This window comes from Peromyscus maniculatus, chromosome 21 (genome assembly GCF_049852395.1).
Source record: "Peromyscus maniculatus bairdii isolate BWxNUB_F1_BW_parent chromosome 21, HU_Pman_BW_mat_3.1, whole genome shotgun sequence".
NCBI lineage: Eukaryota > Metazoa > Chordata > Mammalia > Rodentia > Cricetidae > Peromyscus > Peromyscus maniculatus.
This window is the reverse complement of record NC_134872.1, coordinates 1,648,397-1,662,850: the sequence shown is the minus strand read 5'-3', so window position 1 is coordinate 1,662,850 and position 14,454 is coordinate 1,648,397. Positions and strand designations below refer to the sequence as shown.

Here is a 14,454-nt window from a genome sequence, read left to right as displayed (position 1 = left end):
ACTCTGTTTACAGCTCAGTGTCAGGGCTCTGTTCACTGCCCACTCTCAGCAGATCCTCCCTTGAGGCATTAGAACTGAGTTTGGGCCCAAGCAGCCAAGTCAAAGGAAGGTCCCAGGCCCTTGTACTCCAGCACTGGGGAGGTGGAGACAAGAATCCTGGAGCTTGTCTGCCAGCGGCTCTAAACATCTGTGAGTTCCAGGCTGGTGAGAAACTTTGTGCCGAAGTATGTGACCAGCATCCTTAGGGAGGATAGCCCATGTTGACCTCTGGCATCTCCTTGTACCCAAACAGGGACACACTCACAATTGCACATGTCCATGCATGCACGCACGTGTGCACTTACAGGACACAGTGACACAGACACAGAGAGACAGACAGAGACAGAGTCAGTGACAGACAGACAGACAGAGGAGAAATTGTAGTGGGTGGAGAGATAGCTCAGTGGTTAGGAACCCATGGTACTGTTTCAGAGGTCCCAGCGGGTGTTCATGCTTTTGTGACTTTGAGGACAATACAGCAGTCATGGCGGCACACAGTTATACATGCATAAAAAAAACCCACTCATATGCATAAATAAAAAACAAATGCAGGTGTTAAAAAAGAAATTGTAAACTGTGAAGAAGGCCTGCTTATTTTATTATAGTATACTCATTTCTCCTTTAAGTACCTGATTATAGCCAGTGAATGATCAGTATTATAAGTGACTCTAGTATGTCAGTGAAGTCCCAGTCGCTAATATTTTAATATAAAATGTTACTGATGACTTTCTCAGTACTGCAAAGTACTTTTCTCTCTGGACCTTGAATTCTCCCTCAGGTGTCTAGTTAGAGCCAAGACAGCCACCAGGAGCAGGAAGAGAGAGGCCCAGGGATTTCATCCCAAATGATGGCTCTGTGTTAAAGTTATAAAGCTGATCAGGGTGAAGCTGATTGCTTCTCTACAAATTCCCAGTAGGAATGACAGGGGACTGGTGGGTTCAACAGTGGAAAGATTAACTCCTGAGAAAGGAATCTCTGGAGTCCTGCTCCCCACCTCAGACCCAGCTCTGGCCCGGAATCCCTAGGAAGTGTCTGGGGACAAGATGCTTTGGCCTGATGCCTGTCCTCCTGGTCCTGCACACAGCATCCTTTGAGAGGCCAAGGACTCAGCAGTTCTCAAATGCTCTGATGTCAGGATCTCTACACACCAGGAACTGTAGAGTTCAACAGTAAGGGTGCTTGTGTGCATTTCGATCCTTATGCATCATGGTGGGAAATGGAGTTGAGAGAGTTGCCTCGATGACAGATACAGTGATTGTAAACGGAACATTTCAAGAGAGGAAAAGCTATTTTCCAAAATACTAGGATTGGCTGAGATGAACAGATCTTTCTGGATGTTTACATTTCTGCAAGTCCTTTTTCTCATCCTTCCTTTTGGATCTTCTTTTAATCTTTATGCTGTATTTGAGAGACAGAAATGTACAGCTTCAGGGAAATTATTTTGTTGTTATATATTTCAGTCTCTCTTGTGTTTGTATCCAGGAGTACAGTTGTCTGGTGAAGTCAGAAGAGGGCACCAGAAACCATGGACTTGGAGTTGAGCATCTTGTGGGTTGGGAAGCCTGGTTGGTAAGAACACACTTTGTCCTCTGCAGGAGCAGCAAGTGCTCTTCACTGCTGAGCCCTCTTTCAGCTCAAGGAGGATTTCTTTTATGAACATCTTCAGATAATTGTCAATTACTTTTTTGGACAGGGTCTCACTATGTATTCCTGGCTGGCCTGGAACCTGCTGTGTAAACCAGGCTGGCTTTGTACCTACAAAGATACATCCACCATTTCCTCCAAAGGGCTGGGATTAAGGACGTGAGCTACCACACTGGGTCCCTGTATATTTTACCTATGATACGTCACTAAGCTGACACATGTGGTACTTGTTCAAGGTTGCTTATCCTGTGAACATGAATTGTCATTGATCTACACAGTACTCAGTCCGTGTCCACAGGAGAGTCTTGTGTGTGAGTGGTTTTCATGTTAATAGATATTATGTTATAAGCAGGGCACGGTTTGTCCAAGTCCAGAGATCTGTCAGTGTTTACACATTTCAATAAATACTACCAGATCTCAATTGTTACTGCTATCACAAATTTTATCAGCAAATTTGAAAACATTAGGAAGTAGTTAAGTTTATGGCAAGGAATTCAATTGCTCTAAAATCCTAGTGTTCTCCTGAGAGCTTAGATTTTGTCATTGCTGAAGTCAACTGGAGAAAGGATTGGCAGACAATGACTTGATCTCATTTTATGCTGCAGTATGAAGAGGAGAGATTTCTTAAGTGTACTATGAGGGCGTGCAGGATTTTGAGAAGCAAAGAAAGCCAAATATGGCCTCTAACCACAAGGTATAAGACATAATTCTTTGCCAGGTTGCAAAGAATCTTCCCCAAGAACAGGCTGTGTGTTCACATACACACTACTCACCCCATCTCAGCCCTTCATGGTATGTGGATCTCTGCTGCTGTCCATATGGCACCACTACAGCTGTTCACTTCTGGACAATTCCATCCTCTGCAGGCCTGGTGCCCACCACCTCTATGTCCTGGGTCTGGTTGTTCTCTTCTCTCTGCCAGATCAGGGTGATCTCAGCATGGTAGAAGCTCAGGGCCCAGTCTGGGATCCCTCACCATTCTGGCTCTGTTGTGGACTCAGAGTATGAACTAGAGGTTCTTTATCAAAATTCACTTAGATGCACAGTGTAACTGTGTGGTCGTAGTACGGGTGTGTGGGTTCACGAGGTTCCATGGAATGAAGACTCAGAAGCATCTTAAGAATGAATCTAGCCTTTCATGGCTGCAGGGGATTTCAGCCTGGAAGGACTGAAGCACTATCCCTTTGCCTAGGGCAGTTTTATTTCTCTCCAATACAGTTTAGCCAGTTAATTTCCATGTGATCAAAACAACCTGAAAAGGGCTCCCAGCAATACAATGCCAAGTGCAAATTCCTCGATTTCCCAGGTACCACAGTTTTCCGGGTTTCCTGAATTAAGTTTTGCATAGGCCTTTGTATCCTGGGGAAACTCAGAGACAAGATTCACACAGAGGACAGCAAGAGAAACAAAAGGTGTCTGCTAAACAAAAGATGGGTTTGGGCTCTGTGCTGCTCTCTGGAGCCAGGCCAGGTGCAGCCCAGCGGGAGCCGCCACAGCACAGGGATTTCCTTGTCTCCTGCTCCAATACTTTGTCCCTTCTTCCCTCTTCATTCATTGGGCCTAAAAATGTTATAGGCCCATTGAATAACTGAATGTTCAGTGTTGGACATGTCGGTTAGGGAAATGGGGTTCATCATTTCTTTCCTTCCTTTATCCTCTTAGCCGGATTAGCACCTGGGCTCAGACTGAGAAGGTTGTTGTCAGTGGGACAAGTACAAGGATTAGAAAGATCAACTTGTCCCTGATACTGCTCCCAGGATACCAGGCTCAAAGCTGGGTTTGAGGTGGGAAGCAGGGCTCTAGAGATTCCTCTCCCAGGGTATAATCTTTCCATGACTCAACCCACCAGGTCTCTGTCACTTCTACTGGGAATTCTTAGAAAATCCAGTCAACTTACCCTGATCAGTGTTATAAAGGGGATAATGACCACTCTGGACTCAATCTATACAATTCATTAAGGATGAAGACCTCTTTACTCTTGGCTCTCTTCCTGGTGCTGGCAGCCAATCTGGCCTTCACTCAGACACGGGCAACTGAGAGCACGTCCTGAGAGGAACAGCATCTGTCTGAAGCACCCAGGGTTCTGTGCAGCATCACCACAGTCAAGGAGAAGCCTAGCCTTGTTCTACCCCAATCAGACCTGCCTGTCTCCCCTACCAGACAGCCCTTCTGAATCCCAGGAGGAGGGTGCAGTCCTACTGCTCACTCCCCTCAGGCTCACACTGGCTATGCTATTTCTGTACCTTACCTCTTAGGTTGGCCTCCTGCAGCCTTGGTTGCATGGTTGGCACTCAGAACATGGGCAAAAAAAAAAACGGGGAAAGCAAAATTATGAGAATGGCGTTATAATGCCCAGACATCTGTCCAGTGTCTCCCTATGACACCAGGTTGAGCCTCCACAGATCCCCAAGACTGAAGCATCAGTACAATACCATGGACACTTTGTGGGGGGACTGTGGTATTTTGAATACGCATGACCCCCATATGCTCATATATTTGAATATTTGGTCATGAGGGAGTGGCACTACTTGAAAGGATTAGGAGGTGTGGCCTTGTTGGAGGATGTGTGTCACTTGTTGGGATTTCTTTTGATTGCCATTAGTATAGTAGAGCCTTGTACATCCCTTATAGTATGTACTTTTTAATCTGTTCATTTAGTTTTTTAGTTTTAATAACTATCTCTGGAGATAGTTTTTCAGAATGTAGCCCAGGTTGATCTTGAACTGGCAACAGTTCTTTAGACAAAGCATCCACTGTGGTGCGATTGAAGACATGTTGTAACACCTGGGACTGTCAGAAACCAGAGTTTGACTCTAACAACCTCAGTGTGAATGCCACAGAGATCCATGGCAGGACAATGACAGAAACACTCCCCCCTGCCTTCAGTGACCCAGACACACAGAAGAGAATGACCCAAACCCAAACACAGCACTGAGAACAAGGGTCATTCCTGCAGAGCCACGGATCGAAACACCTCTTGATGGAATATCAGACTCAAGCCTGCACAGGCTGACTGCCAACACGAAAGAACAGCACAGACACTGGAAAAGGACCTGAGAGTGTCCGGGACTTTTTGACCATATTCTGGTGAAACGTGTTTATTGAAGGAATAGGGCTGAGGTACTAGCAATAAAACAGAGGTGAGAGGTGGTAATGTGAAAGCCGAGGGTGGACTGAGAAACAGTTCCATATCCCAGGCCGCATGGCTCCACACAGCCTGGAACTGTCATTATAGGCAATGGAATTAACACAATAAACACAAATGCTATAAGATTCAGAGTCTTAATTTTCTCCATCTAGTTTTACTCATGTTTAGTACACAAATCAATCACCTAGCCTGATGAGAAGCCGTACAACCCTAAACAAATTTGCACTTTCAAGAAAGAAGCATGAAGTGTAGCCAGCTGGTGTTGGAACTGGGGAGATGAATGGAAAAGATACACAGTAAGTGTGGGGATGGGGATTGTTGCTGATCAGGGCTGGACCGAACGCATCACCTGCTTACATTGTGCTCACATAAGGGACACATAATCAGAGTCAGATGCAGAAAGGGAAGGAACCAGTTCTTAAAGCCACAGTGGGAAAACAAGAAACCAGAACAATTCCTGTATGGCTCAGTACCACATGAAGACAGCTGTCTTATCCTGTAGAAGAAAAGAACAAGGAAGTAACCCAGATCAGTGTCTTAAATGGTGACATTCCGAATAGCCCATCACACACTCAGACTGTCCCAATCCCAAGTGTCCACATACCCCAGGGTTCTATCCTCTGACCTCTCCCTTTCTAACATCAGGCCTTTTAGGGTGTCACTTTTTAAAGCCGTAACAGAAGACTGGACATCCTAGGAACTTTACTGCCCAGGGGAAAGTGATACAAGAGCAGATCAAAGCCTCTGAAGATGGAGCTAAACGAGGAGGTATGGGCTGGCTGAGAACCTCCGTGAGATCCTGTATACACTGCCCCAGGTGTCTCAGGGGTGATTCCCCCCTTTGTAATTACTGGCAAGTCTGAACATAGATGTTTCTTTTAACCCCTGGGAATAATCCCTTTTCTTAGAGCTCATGGATGCAGCAAGATCTAGTTGGCTTGGAGACATCTCCTGATTCTTATCTCAGAGTTCTCATCTCAGGGAAGTTTGCAGAAGTGTGACTGCAGATCCAGAGAAAGATGAGGAAACATGATGGAATAATGGACATTAAAAGGACTAACTGGGAGGTTGGGGATTTAGCTCAGTGGTAGAGCGCTTGCCTAACAAGCACAAGGCCCTGGGTTCGGTCCTCAGCTCTGAAAAAAATAAATAAATAAAATTAAAAAAATAAAAAGAGGGCTATCTGGACTCCTGGATATCTGTCATATGTAGAAATTTTCCGTATTAACAGCTGAGGATCAGGTCTCTGCCACCTCTATCACTGCAGTGATGAATCTGTTCATTATTTCCTTCACAATAGCGTTAATGTCAGCACATCAGCACAAGACTGAATAAGCAACTGTGTGGAGGAATCTTTGCTCTCCTGTGGCAGGGCACACTCTCAGCTGGACCTGATATTCCCATGGAGACTTGAACTCAGACCCTGCCCTTTCCTTACCTTTAGTCCTCCTCTTCCATATCAGAAAAGTCACCACGGCTCCCACAAGCACAGCTCCAAGAACCAGGCCAGTAACAATTGGCATGATGGGGACAGAGGGCTGAGGAGGTTCTGACAGAGAATGGAAGGAACAGTGAGGCCTCTGACCTCCAGCTTTCAGTCATGACCCTAGTCCATTTCCCTCAAATACTCCAACTGTCTGTGTGATAGGCTCTATGCTCACTCCCAGCCCTTACCCCATCTCAGTGTGATGGGCTCAGGCAGCCCCTCATGAGTCACGTGACATGTGTATAGCTGTGCCTCCCCATAAGGTACCACCACAGCTGCCCACTTCTGGAAGGTCCCATCCCCTGCAGGCCTGGTGTCCATCATCTCCATGTCCTGTGTCTGGTTGCTCCCATCCCTCTGCCAGGTCAGGGTGATGTCAGCAGGGTAGAAGTCCAGGGCCCAGCACCTCAGGGTGATTTTCCCATCAGCTCTCACCTTATGGGTCATGTGTGTTTTGGGGGTATCTGAGGGAAACAATTGAAAAATTCAGTCATTTTTCATTCTTCTTATGGATTCAGCAGAACTTGTGTGATAATGTTTGGAATGGATGGGAAAGCTGGGGTGGAGGAGGAGTACAGACTCCACCTTTCGGCCTAAACATAGGATATGAAGAGGATAATCTATTCTTTGGATAGCTTGAGAATCTGTGAGAGCCAGTACAGAGTAGGAGCCTTCAGGTCTCCCTCTGGGATATGGACTTCTGGTTCTGACTAGGTGGGGATGGAGAGATGCAGCAATGCTGGAGTCAGACCTCCCCAGTCATGGTCCGTGAACAGTGAACAGATCTGTGAGTGGGCATGGTTCATAAAGCCGATGGCGTGGGGAGAAACTGCTGCTTATTGCACAAACTGAATTCTCCCTCCCACTGAATCAGGGAACCGAGGAGTACTCTTGCACCTTTGTTGCAAGGCAGAATCCTTATTCCAGCTGCTCCCTGCTGAGGAGGACTTCTCAGGGGACAGGAGCTCCAGTCTCAGAGCAGATGGGCCAGTTCCCTTCCTTACCTGTTCTCAGCAAAATCTCCTTCCCTTTCTCAAGATAGTCTCGGAGATTATTCACGCATGTGTCCTCTACGTATGGCTTCAACAATTCCGCATAATCCTTCATCTTCCACTGATGCCTGATGATTTGAGCTGCCTTGCCATGTGCAGTCCAGGTGCTCTGGTCCTCATTCAAAGCGATGTAATCCGAGCCATCGTAGATTAATTCATAGTATCCACGATGGAAGTACCCTCCATGCATCACCGAACATCCATGTACCATCTGGACTGTGTGATATCCTGGCCAAACCCCCACTCTCAATCAGTCCCACAGGCCAGGTCCCTTGGTGGGCCCTCTACTTGGTCCGCCCTGCTCATTTGGCCTTTCTAATTGGCCAGGTTTGGATTTCAGCTGCACAGAAATCCAGGTCAGTGTCCTATGGCTCTCTGGAGCCTAGTCTCCATGAGCCACATTTTATGTGGGTGAACCTCAGACATGGTGACCAGGGGCAACCCCATGGGGACCTCAAAGATTGAGATTTCTGATTCAGGTTCACTTACCAGCTGTGCTCTCGTTGTAGATCTGGAGCACTGCCTTTAGTTGTTCTGTTAATTGCTTTGTGAATGTCAAGGCTCTCTGTGTCTCATACTCCCAAAATTCTGGTTTAGTCTGATGCATCCATTGAGCACGGGGTTCCATCCTTGGAGTCTCTGCTCTGCTGTTGTATCCCATGAACTGTGTGTCATCCACATAGCCAAGATAGGTAAAGTAGAAATCCACGAAGTCGGGCCAGGTCAGCAGGGTTTGGAAAAACAGCAACGAGTGTGAACCTAGGTGAGGTGGGCCTTTAGATGCCTAATTTCCTTCTAGGACCCCATGCTGATGCACAGGGGCTCCAGCTTGGGGGCCTTGAGCAGGGGTCAGGGTCAGAAAGCAGAATGGAGAAGGGAACAGGCTGGACTGTCTGGGACAGAGGTGGAGACAAAGTTCCTTGCTTGTGCTACCCTAAAGTAGGAGTCATTTTGCTCCTCCGGGTTAGGAAATTTCCCTACCGACACCCACACTCACCCTCTAGATGGTTGGTCAGGGCCAGATTGGCCAGGAGCAGCAGCAGGAGAGCCTGGGGAGCAAGGGTCTTCATCCTGTATGATGAGTGCAGACTGAGTCTCTGCTTAGTCTGTTCACAGTACAGTCTTGATGTGGAGGAGTCTGATTGGCTTCTCTAGGTATTCCCGATGGTAATGAAACAAACCTTTTGGATTGGGTCATGGAGAGATGAAAACCTGGAAGAGGAATCTCTAGGGCCCTGCTTCCACAACTCAGATCCATCTCTGGGTCCTGGTATGCTTGAGCAGTGTTGGGGGACAAATTGCTTACCCTGATCTTTGTCCTGCTGGTCCTAATCGTAATATTCTTCTGTGCCCAGCTCAGAGGCCATCGAATCAATGATTCTCAAACATGTCTGTGACTGGATGTCTACATGTACTCATGGTATGTACATTATATCAATCCATGTTCATCATGTTGGGAACTGAGAATTTTTCAGACATTTGCTTAATTGAACACATTAATAACAAATTTCATATAAGCAGAATATTTATTAAAAAGAAATAACTACTTTCCAAAGTACAATGATATGGTGGAAAGATATTTACATTTCTGCCTGTCCTTGACCTCATCTTTCCCACTAAAGTTCCCTCGGATTCTGATTTTCCTTTTTAATGCCTCTGTTTTCTTTACAATATGCAAAATACAGTTTCACAGAAATATACAGAAAGAATATTTTTAGGATTTATTTTCAGTTGGTGCTTATGTGAATGTTTTTGTGTGAGTGTGGGGGAGTGCAGTTGTCTCTGGAGGTTAGAAGAGGGTGTTAGAAACCCTGTAGTAGGATGGACAGGAGGCTGTGAGCTCCCAGACTTCTGGGACTCCAGTTCTGGTCCTCTTTACAGATTAGCCATCTCTCCAGCTACAGCAGGCATGTTTTTATTAATGTCTTCAAGTCATTTTCCTTTCTTTTGAGGCTGACCTACAACTCACAGACATCTGCATGCCTCTGCCTCTCGAGTGCTGAGTTGAAGGTGTGGGCTATTTTGCTGGGCTCATTGGTGATATTTCTCTTTGAGACGTCACTAGCCTGACAAAGGTGGTGCCTACATTCTGGAAAATAGGACATCATTGGATCCTTCATAATTTGCTGCATCCATGTCCACAGGAGAGTCTTGTTCATTGAGTGGATGTTTTGTTAACGAATGTTACTTTCAAAAGGTAGACTATTGCTGACCGAGTTTATAGGTCTTTCAGTGTTCATGCATTTAAATAAATATTATTAGATCTGAGTTGTTAATATTACCATGAATTTCAACAGAAAAATCTGTGAGCATTAAGACATGGTTAAGCTTATAGTGAGGAATTCAAGTGCTCTCAAAATGTTCTCTGTAGAGCTTCATATTTATCAGTGCTGTAGTGAGCTGAAAAAGAGCTGGGAGGCAAAATGATTGATTCACATTTTATGTTATAGTAGAAACAGCATAGAGTTGTTGCAAAGACTACATGGTAGGCAGGAAGAAGAGTTCTAGTGCTGTGTATGGCAGTGGTTGAAGGAGCTCTACTTTGGACAAGTACTGTTCATTAACGTCTTGTGCGTGCGTGTGTGTGTGTGTGTGTGTGTGTGTGTGTGTGTGTGTGTGTGTATGTGTGTGTGTGTGTGTGTGTGTGTGTGTGTGTGTGTGTGTGTGTGTGTATGTGTGCAGGTACCTGGTATGTCATTCACTCCATGTGGATGAAAGGAGTCTGTATTGTCAGACTTAACTGTCTGGTAGGTTAGCATGAGCCTGGAGACCTGAGCTGCTGTGATCCCATGGGTGAGGATGGCTCTAGGTCTTGCTTACTGACTCCCGTCACTCTCCATCCTGCCTCTGTTTTGTTTCTGAAGCAAGATCCTCAAATTCACCCAACGATGTGTGTGTGTGGCTTCCTGTCTGTACTACTTCTGTTATTTCTTCACAACCAACCCACTGTGCCCCTGCTGCATCCTGGGAATGTCCACCTCACTGTGGAATCACACAAACTCCATGTGGTCCACTGAGCTGAAAAGTAATGAATGAATCTCTGGGAGGCCAGACTGGGACAGCAGAGTGTAGAAATCCACAGAGATTGTGAACCTAGCAGTGGCAAGTGATGATAGGTAAAATTCTCCAGGGTCACACTCTAGGAGCACAGGCCAGGAGGGAGCAAAGCAGGAACCTGCCTAGCTTGGGTGACAAGAGAGTCCTTTTGGGCAACAACAAAGGCTGCCTCCCTTGTACCCTTGCTCAGCTCTGCAGAGGACTTGTCCCTCTGCTCCCTGCACTCACCTTCTGGTGTCTGGTGTCACAGTTTTTGTTGGAGGAGGAGAGAAGAGATTTATTAAGTGTGTTGCAAGGGATTAAAGGATGAACAGGAAGAAGAGCACCAAGAACCTCGGTGACCACCAACAGCAGAAAGAGAGGCTCGTGGGTCTTCATCCTGAATAATGGCTCAGGTTTGAGTCTCCACTGGTCTCTGGTTTAATTTATAACCTTGGCCTTAGTGAAGCTGAATGTCTTCTCTAAAGCTTCCCAGTGAGAATGACAGCTGCCTGTTGGGTTGGGTAATGGAAAAAGTTACTTCTGGGAGCAGCACCTGAGTTCTGATTCTCTACCTAAGTGCTGGCACCTGGTGTCCTGGGGCAGTGTCTGGGCACACACTGCTTCACTCTGATGCCTGTCATCCCAGTCCTGGTAACCACATACTTCTGAGTCCAACCTAGAAGCCAGGAAGTCAGCATTTCTCACATGCCTTGATGTCAAGATCTCTACATAGGCTTAGAAATTGTGTACACTTCAACAGTAATTATGCTTACGTGGGTATCAGCCCATATTCAGCATGTTAGAAACCAGGAGTTTTGAGACATTTGCCTCATTGGAGATATTACAAATTGATTGTATGTAGAGTATTTCAAGAGAGAAGTAACTATTTTCCAAATTTAACTGATATGATAAAAGACAGATGATTAGGAAGTTTACATTTTTGAATGTCCTTTTTCTAACCTTTCTCATTATCTCTCTCTCCTCTCTGTCTCTCTCTGTGTCTGTCTGTCTGTCTCTCTCTAAACTTTTTGGTTTCTTTTATAGCCTGGAATGTACAGTTTCACAGAAATATGAGAGGAGTTTTTTATATATACATTAATTTATATTTATTTTTTTGTCACCCCATCCCCCTTCTGTTTGCATGCCCGAAATGCAGTTGCCTGGTGAGGCTAGCAGAGGGAAACAGAAACCACAGACCTGGAATTTGAGGAACTTGTGGGCTAGGGAGCCTGGGTGAGAAGAATACACTGCTCTTCTACAAGAGCAGCAAGTGCTCTTCACTGCCGAGGCACGTCTCCAGCTCAAGGAGAACTTCTTTTCATGAACATCTGCAGATAATTGTAGATGATGTTTTGAGCAGGTTCTTACTATGTAGTCCCAGACTGCCTAGAGCTTGTTATGTAAACTAGGCTGCATGGAGTAGCAGTACTTTCTCCTTAGGACCACCAGCTCACAAACAATGACAGGGAGACTTATTACTAGTGAGTGCTCAGCCTTAGCTTAGGCTTGTTCCTAACTAGTTCGTATAACTTAAATTAACCTATATTTTATAACCTGTGTTCTGGTAAGCGGTTTGTTATCTCATCTCTTTATGGCCCCTCCTGCTTCCTCCACATCTGGCAGGCAGCTCTGCCTTTCTTCTTCCCAGCGTTCTCTCTTTTCCTGGAAGCCCCACCTATACCTCCTGCCTAGTTATTGGCAGTTCAGCTTTTTATTACACCAATCACAGCAATATATCTTCGCACAGTGTCCAAATACCCCACAACAGCACTGGACACAGAATGATATACCTGCCTCTTCTAGAGTGCTGTCGTTAAAGACGTGAGCCACCACACCTGATCAGTGTAGAGTTTTACCTTTGATACGTGACTAGGTTGACACAGGTGGTGCTTGTTCAAGGCTATTTACACTGTGACCCTGAAGCATCACTGACTCCTTCATGGCTATCTACTCTATTCCTGTCCACAAGTGAGTCTTTTACATTGTTGTCATAATATTTATTTTTTAAACAAGGCCATGATTTGACTAAGTCCACAGATCTTTTGATGTTCACACACTAAAAAAATACCGTCACATCTCAGTTGTTACAATTACCACAAGTTTCACCGGAAAATTTTGTGACCGTAAGAAGTTGTTTCAGTTTATGGTAAGGAATCCAAGTGCTCAAATTACTAATACTCTCCTTAGAGCACAGATTTTATCACTGCCGTAGACAACTGGGGAAGGGAATGGTGGCCAATGACTCGATCTCATTTTCTATTGGAGAGAAGGAGAGGAAGAGATTTATTTAGTGTATTATAAGAGGATGAAGGGTGGGCAGGGAGAAGAAGAGTACATGTTGTGTGTGGCCGTGGACTGCAGGGTCTCCATTGTGGATAAGTACATGTTCAGTTAGGGAATTTCTTTGTGTACAATGACCTGGCATGAAATTCAGTCCCTAAAGAAAAGGCGAGTCCATATTCGCTGATGTACATCTCTGGGAATTTATCCTGAGTCTTTATCCACGGGATTTCCAGTGAATCCATCTCTGCATCCCTGCACTGCAAACAGCTGCAGTCCTGGTTTATCACAGTTTAGTCCTGATTAGAGACCCTGGTCCCAGGGCCTCTGTAGGGTGTCTTTGGTGCATTTTTGCAGTCCCAGCACTTGGATAGCAGAGGCATGAGAATCAGGAGGTCAAGGCCTTGATGAGCACCACCACCCTTGTCTCAAAGCAACAGTAACAGTTCACAGAACAACCATATCCTTCTTTTCTGCGAATGTCACTTCTCAGATTGCTGCTTTGTTCACACACATGGGCAAGTAAACATATTTCAAAACTTGTAAGAGGAACGGACCATCCCTAAACACACCTGTAATTCCAGCACTTTAGAGGCAAAGGCAGGTGGTGCATGAGTTCGAAGTCAGGAGGTCAAGAGTGAAAAGCGCAAATGGGTACAATTTGCTAGAATTTCTAAAGAATAAACTGGAGAAGGTTGGATTATAGCAGCTGTAAGAGGTGAGTGATGGCCAGAAATCTCTAGCCTTATATGAGAGTAAAATAGGAAATTTTGCCGGGCGGTGGTGGCGCATGCCTTTAATCCCAGCACTCGGGAGGCAGAGGCAGGCGGATCTCTGTGAGTTTAAGGCCAGCCTGGTCTCTAAAGTGAGTTCCAGGAAAGGCACAAAGCTACACAGAGAAACCCTGTCTTGAAAAAAAAAAAAAGAATAGGAAATTTTACCAAATTGAACAGGAAAAAATCCTACTGTCCTACATTTATATTTAAAGCTCATGTCTGGATCTAAAATGAAGTTGTGGGTAGCAAGGAGCAACCTGGACCCCTGTGTGCCTCTGCCCAATGAATGTGGCTGCATTCAGAAAACCTCTTTTTTCTGCTTTTCACTGTCCATGTCTTTTTGTTAGTATTGTGACTGAACGGACAAGTGCAGCATGCAGAAGCTGTCAGAATCCAGGCTTTGACCCTCACAACTATGGTAACAATACCACAGAGACTCCTGTTGTCACAGTCCTCCCTGGGCCTTGGGGGACAGTGACAGAACCTCTTCCAGCTGCTGTCATAGACAGGACACACCCAGATGAGAATGATGAAAGACACAGTATTGAGGGCCACTTTAATTCCCTCCAGAAACTGGAAATAGAAACTGATGAGGCTGGGCTCCTCTTTTCCACAGTGTGGAGGAAGACATCTAGGTCAGGGTTACTAGAATGCCCAGGCCTTCAACTGGGTAAAGTGGGATTAGAGCTTTCAGAAGCAGTGAGTGATGGCCAGTAATCTCTAGCTTATTAGCTATGTAAACAGGAAAAATGACAAAACAGAAGTGGAAAAGGCCCAGAGTTGGTACAGGAGTGACTGGTGATCTGGAGATCACACTCTTCCAGTGGGAAACTGGGACAGGTGCAGTGCCTAAGGTATATAACTCCATTGTCATGAACAGAATTTAAAGGGGGATGTGGGACTGTAGAGATGACTAAGCTTTTTTTTTTTTTTTTTTTTTTTTTTTTTTTTTTTTGGTTTTTCGAGACAGGGTTTCTCTGTGTAGCTTTG

At 45.4% G+C, this 14,454-nt stretch overlaps 1 pseudogene across 1 annotated transcript; it reads right to left on the bottom strand.

Annotated features, from left to right (window-relative positions):
* Positions 1-6,212: 6,212 nt before the first annotated feature.
* On the bottom strand, positions 6,213-8,439 carry LOC102909384 (H-2 class I histocompatibility antigen, Q10 alpha chain-like; annotated as a pseudogene). Its single transcript, XR_013046810.1, has 5 exons — positions 8,367-8,439; positions 7,859-8,128; positions 7,322-7,597; positions 6,506-6,781; positions 6,213-6,380 (listed from the first exon to the last, which is right to left on the bottom strand). The product of XR_013046810.1 is annotated as an H-2 class I histocompatibility antigen, Q10 alpha chain-like (transcript).
* Positions 8,440-14,454: the final 6,015 nt, after the last annotated feature.